This window comes from Sander lucioperca, chromosome 17 (genome assembly GCF_008315115.2).
Source record: "Sander lucioperca isolate FBNREF2018 chromosome 17, SLUC_FBN_1.2, whole genome shotgun sequence".
Lineage (NCBI taxonomy): Eukaryota > Metazoa > Chordata > Actinopteri > Perciformes > Percidae > Sander > Sander lucioperca.
In genome coordinates, this window is record NC_050189.1 from 31,094,588 (window position 1) to 31,101,619 (window position 7,032).

Consider the following 7,032-nt stretch of genomic DNA (forward strand, 5'->3'; position numbering starts at 1 on the left):
GATGCTGCTGTTGTTTTAACATACTGTATGCCACATAATGTTGATCTTTTATTTATTTTTTAAATCAACCACGTTGTTATTGATTACCCATAGAATTCAACAATAAACGTATGTATGGGTGCTCTTTTTATGTTTTGGCCCATCTACTGTGAACTGAATGTAGACATGTTTTTTTTTTTTGGCTTTATTTGAAGGGGTGTGCATAAGACTGACATGCCACTGTCAGAAGTCCTTATGAATGTTTATGACTGTTGTACGACAAACTTTTCTGTCCTCTTTGGACAAAAGTTGTAGTGTTTTTACCACACCTGATCACGCAAAGCAAGAGTTTGTTGTAGCAACCTAGTTGTGTAGAGCCGTGTCATAAACATAAGAAACACACATTTTTGAGTTGAGGGGATCGTTGACTAAAGGCGCTGACACACCAACCCGATTATCGGCCGTCTGGTGAGGTCAGTGACTCGAGTCTGTTTGGTGTGTTCTGTGCCGTTGTCAGTCAGAGGAGCCGTCGGCCTTCATTTGGGCCGGTTTTACAAGTTGAATCGGAAGGCGGGCAGTCGGACTCAATGACCAATCTGATTGGTGGAGTGCTAACCCGGAAATGACGAGCGGGACTAGCGTGACTAGAGCCTCTCAAAATCTGACGAAAATCTTTTAAACTGACCTTTGTCGATCTGAAATGAAGACAGTTTCAGCAACTGCATGGCCTATTTCTCGCTTAAAATGTTTTCAGAAACACGTTTTGGTGAACTATTTTCGTAAAATATGAGATTGTATTCCAAACGAGTCGCCATTATAGTCTGGGTTTGAAATTCGGGAGAAGCCAGACCCACGTGACACATTCGTCCAAACAGCTGCCGGTTTTAATTTTTTGGGCGACAATACAGATTAGTGCTGCTATAGAGACATATTACGTCTTGCGCACGCGCAGAACGTACGCTCAAGTCGGCGTTGCTTCGATGTGTTCCGAGGCACTTTTTTGACCAACTTGGGGAGGCAGACTGACTGCCTTTTCTGCCGAAGGACGGCCGTTGGGTTGGTGTGTCAGAGCCTTAAGAAGGTGTCCATGGTAAACATTACCTGATAAACATCAACATTAAGCATCAAGCATTGTCATGGGCTTTTATAGCAAAAGCACAAATTCAACATTGCACACAGCAAGGCCATTATTTCCAATGGAGAGAGTGGCTTTGCTCTCTTGGGCTGCTGCGCAAGCCACAGTGCACTACACTGATCTTTGTCCAAATAATTCCTTCCAATGAGACACTAAGCAGACAGGATAGGATAGTCTGAGGTGATGAACACAAAGATCCAGCCTGAAAGAATCCCTGCCAGGAAGTGTTTTAACAGAGATCAGCTGGTGCTTGGACTAATGGAACCTAATTGATGTATTCACGTTTGCTCAGCCAACTCCTTCTGCGTTTCACTTTACTACATATGTGTTTGGGTCAGCTCCTGCAGAGAAATCAAGCTGTCTAATTTTACATCTCCAACCACACAAGGCTTGTTTATTGATTTATTGCCCTCTAATTCCTAATGCAGCAGGGGATCATTTCTGCTCCGGTGGATTTAAGAATGACTTCTTTTAGTTTGACCCAGCACAGCTGGTTTACAATATAAACTTACGTAAATAGTACACACAAGTAGGGTTAGGTATCGTTTGAATTTTAACGATTCCGATTCCGATTCCGATTCCTTGTTTCGATTCAGGTTCCTAACGATTCTCGATTCCGATTCTTTTAAGAATCAGGGTCAAAAAAGTTTAGGATATTTTAAATGAGCTAGCTAACCAATGGTCTTTCTGAAGGAAATAGTCTGACCATCTCCATCAATTTTAATTCTATGAACTTTTTATGAACTTTACTATGAATTTCTCACAGGGCTGTTTTCAACTACAATATAAATATCAAATCTATGAACTTGAATATAAATATTATAAATTATGAATATATTTTCACAGGGGTACACTTTCCTCAAGAGAGCTTTATTTTTGAAAACCTCATGAAAACACATTTACACATGAGTGTATGATGCTGCAGGTACTTAAACATGTTACCGTGCTCCCACTGATGGGCTAACCTGGTGCAGAATAGCAAATAAACAATAAGAAACAACTTGTAAAACCCAGTCCAGATTAGCAGCAGGTACAGTATAAAATCAGAAACAGTTGTTATTTGACCATATCTGCCTTCTCAGGCAGGATGCGTGAGCCTTCTGGACAGATAGTATCTCCTGCTGTGGAGAAAACACAGAACACAGAGTCGTGGAGTCACCAGCCTGGCTAACGTTCGCAATCTCAGGTCGTAAATTGTCTATGAAAAAATACGTGGGCTAATTTGTTAGCTGCCTCAATGTTGGTGCAAGACATTATTTATTGTATATGTATTGTTTTACTTACCGGATTCGGACTGCAGTGCAGTCACTGCGGTGCCAGGCAGGGGTTGGAGCCAGAGCCAGAACCAGAGGAAGAGGCAGCGGAGGACGGTCGGCGCAGCGCGTCAACGACGGGGCACACATTTATTTCTACTCCATGAACTCGGAGGTGCTTTATCATGTTCGATGTGCACCCCCCTATGCACAAAACAATCTTGTCGCAAATGTTGCATTTTGCCGAGATTTCGTTCTGTTTAGAAAAGTGAAGCCACACTTTGAACCGCCGACGCACGCTATCCATGTTCGACTTGCTCGGTTATGCCAACACTTCCGGTGGAGCTTCTTCGTTGGTGTTCAGCGGTTTCTTCTTCTGGTCGGCAGACTGTGAATCGAAACTAGGAATCGAAATTTAAACTTTTGAACGAGTCCGGGAAAATCGCAAAGCTAGTCCCGGTTCCAATCAATACTCGATACTCGATACCCAAGCCTACACACAAGTGCTGAAGAAATGTGTTTATTATGCCAAGATATAATTTAGTGTGACTACTCTTCTGATACTTGGTTGGTTTTTGGATAAAGGAGTCCTAGTTATTGTGAAAAAAATTAGGTTTTATGGTACAGCTTTGGGTCCAGAGTCATCCTCCTCTTAATGAACCTGGCATAACATGTTGGCAAGTTTTCTATTCATTAAATTATGATTTTTTTTAAGGCCAAATGTATCCCATTGCGTTTGAGTCGACTAAGTGGTGCCATTCAAGAATTAATACAGAGCCACACAATTACACTGAGGAGGGGCAGATTTAGCCATATTTGGGCAAAACGATGTCAGCAAGCGCGTTAATACTCAAACGAAAAAGTGTATCAATTTTAACAATTTTTGCTTTGTTCTTTTGGGGAAATGATTGTAAAGAATTTCAAGTAATATGTTTACGGCATTTCCTCTCTAACTGGGACGTTTTGGGACTGATTGGTGGCATTGCTTTGGACGAAGTATACACGGAGATACACTGGTAAGAGCAAATTATGTTTAAGGCAAGGCAAGGCAAGTTGATTTGTATAGCACAATTCATACACAAGGCAACTCAAAGGGCTTTACAGAGGCATAGAAACACATGGTAAACAAACAATATATGTACATTCAAGAAACAAAGCACAATCATAACAAAGACAAGTAGGCTATAGTTAAAATTTGGAAACATTATAATAAAATAGATATTACAATCAAGTATAGACATTAAAATCATTAAATTAAGCCAGTAAATTTAAGGACAAGAATAAATAAACAAAAATAATGTTATAACCGAATTTCAGAAAGTTGCAGTGAACAATAAAGTTTTCAAAGTGTTTTTTCTGTGCGCGGTCACGGAAGGCTTTATCATGTGGACTCGCCAACAGTGTTGTTGTCATTACTTAGAATTCCTCATGGGGAAGACAGAAACTACGCACTATAGCTTTAACTACATTTAATATTGTATGTGGAGTTTACTTTTGTAGGGTGAAAATGTTCCACCAAACAAGTTCCTTCCAGAGACTATTTTGCAGATACACCATTGCTGCAACCGGAGCAAGACGATTGTGATTGGTTTAAAGAAATGCAAACAACCCAGAGCGTTTTTTTCTCCTATCCCAGAATGTATCTGTAGTGTAGCCAGACCTTACTCCACAGTGCAGTGGACAGAGCTGGAGTGGTACTCATTTTCAGCAGACTGACTAAATTACAACTTAACTTTAATTTAATTTAATTTAATTTAATTTAAACTTTAATACTAAAGTTTTAGTTTATATACATAAATCTGTAATAGCGCCCTGTTCTCTACACCCTTGTAATTCAGTGTATTGTGTAAAATATCATCACTTCCAATTCAGTGCAAATACAGTATGTGTTCAAGTCAAGTCAACTTTATTGTCAATTCTGCAATATGTGCCAGACAAGCATAACAATTGAAAATACGTTTCTCTCCTGCCCACGGTGCAATAAGGACATGTACAACAAGTATAATATAAAAAAAGATAAGAAATATATTCAAATAAGATAAAGAAAGATAAGTTATTTATGCAAATGTAAGGCAAAATCAAACAGTACAGAAAACTAAAGATAAAGATAGTGAAATGTAATTATTATAAAGTGGTTGGAGATAGGATTGGCAATGCGAGACTACTTTGCACCCATCTATTGTCGTTTTCTCCAACCACAGAGGTTGCTATAAAGATTTCCTGACGAAGAGGCAACTAAAAAAGTCTGTGCCTTCTATTAGTACTTCTATGAAGTAGTCCTGTTCTGGATAAGGGCTAGCCCTTGTTTAGCTTAGCTTGGCAAAAAGACTAGAAACAAAACAGAGGCAAACAGTTCTTCCTGGAGAAGACCATTATAAACTACATCTACTAGGACTGCACAATTTTTCATTTTTTATTTCAACTTGTGCAATAAACACAATAAAGACACTCAGACATTTTTTGTGTTTGTTGAAAGACAATAGCAGCTGAAAACCACCCTTTAAAGTGTAACTTTTATATTCAATTCAATGTTCAATTTGTTTAATAAATGAATGATGGAAATGATGCTGCGCTACAGTGATACAAGCTTTATTTTATAATCGTCATCACACTCCGGAGGCCTTTTTGGTAAAGCTCATTTCTGGGGGCATGATTCTGTTTTGTTTCTCCTTTTCTTACTCACAGCTCTCAAGGAGAAACTACTATGGTATAAATTACAAGGTTAATGTCATATTCTCTTACCCTAAAAAAGAGACAAGCTGTCCTGATCAGTGAATAAACTCATTTCCATCACATCCAGACAAAGACACACACTCTCCCCCATGTCGGCTCTTCCATTATCGGGCCTGTGGAGGGTAAGTGGTGGAAGTAATCTTTACACACTTGATGCTTGATGCTCACTCTGTTTCTGTCTCCAGTTCACTGAAGGATAAAATCAAATTAGCATTCAGTTGAACCAGCATTCAGCCACGCTATAAATCTGGGGATTTAAATGATATGTTGACACCTGAACGTGTCATACACAAGAAGGTACTTCTTTATGTACAAAGTGACTCACTCAAAGGTATAACAAGTGAAACATGTTTTCTCCTACAGTAAAACATAATTCCACCACGTTGTATTACTTACTCCAGATCAGGGAGGCCAGGTCATGGTTGTGGTTTTTCCTGTTTTATTTTGTCAATTAATTTCCTGTGCGTTACTATTTCCCTGTTATTTGTTCATGGTTATGTTTTACCCATGTTTGTTCTGTGTTTTGGTTTCCTAGTTCCATTCTTGTGTGTTTTCATGCTTCAGTTTCCTGTTTTACTTTGTAGTGTTCTCCTGTGTCATGTCTTGTTTTACTTCTTGCCTTGTATTTTCCTGCCTTTGTGATGTGTCTCACCTGTTCATCAGCCCTCATGACACCTGTCCCTCGTTACTATCCTCGTTACCTCGTGTATTTAGTCTGTGCTTTTTCTTGCCTTTGTCTGTTATCAGATCATTGTGTTTGTTGCTTCTGATGTCTCGCAATTCCTTGTGTTTGGGATTCCCCAGTCTTCAGTTTTCTGAGTGTTTTTGGAACTCTTTTGCCTACACGCCTCTACACCTTTTGCCTGCCTCAGGACTCCCTTTGTTTGTAAGCCGTTACTTTAAAACATCTTCTATATCTTCCATTACCTCCTCGTCTCTGCATTTTTGGGTCCACACCTTGCAAATCCTGACAGGCCATTCTTGAACAGACAGGGTTATAATCTCCACAGAAACACCCACCTCTTATCACATCTAACTCTAAAGGAAGAAATCTCTGTCTGTGCGTCTGTCTTTCGCAAATCTGAATCTGAATGAGAGCTCTGGAGCTCTACGGGACATATTTATTAGTAGTGCGTTGTGTACACACTGTGTAGTGTATTGAGCGGGAACCCTATTACTGTTTCACCGCAGAACATCATGCTGGGTACAGCTTGCTCTTCACTGCTCGCTACAGATGAAGAAAGAGAGACCCGAGATGTTACATTGTAGCAAACTCCACCATTTCAAGAATCAGCGATGTAACTTTCGGAATGAATGCTTTTGTTCCCATTAATAGCCTGGTCCCAAATACGCCAAATCAGGCCAGGGGCGGAAAGTGGGGGGACCAATGGCTGGTATTGATGTAGATTGTCTAGCATTGCTAGGGGATCCAACTATGTCATGGCAGGTATATTATTTCAGGACCCAAGAAAGCGCAGTGTCAAGTTTCAAGTTGTTTGGATGAGCAGTTCTCAAGAAAGCTGCAAGCAGCAATACCAAGCAATTGGGCCATTCCAAAAAGGCATGTTTTCTATGGGCAAATCACTAGTGATGACCAAAGTTCCATACTCTCCATACTACTGAGCAAACTCCTTTAACTGATGAAGACTGTGAGCTGTGGTTGAAAGCTCCTGAAAAAGCTTGCCAGTGGACCTTGAGTTAATATTTTCTTGTCAAAAGAATACCTATCAATGACATACCATGAAAAACATCTCCACTTTCATAGTCCATTTTAGTTGGAATACATGCTTATTAATGGACAAATACAAGTCAAATGGATTTCAGCTGGTCAACACTCTAAACACACTCTTGCTTAGATGGATGCCCAATGCTCTGTAAAATGTAGATGTAATGAACACACACACACACACACACACACATACACATACACAC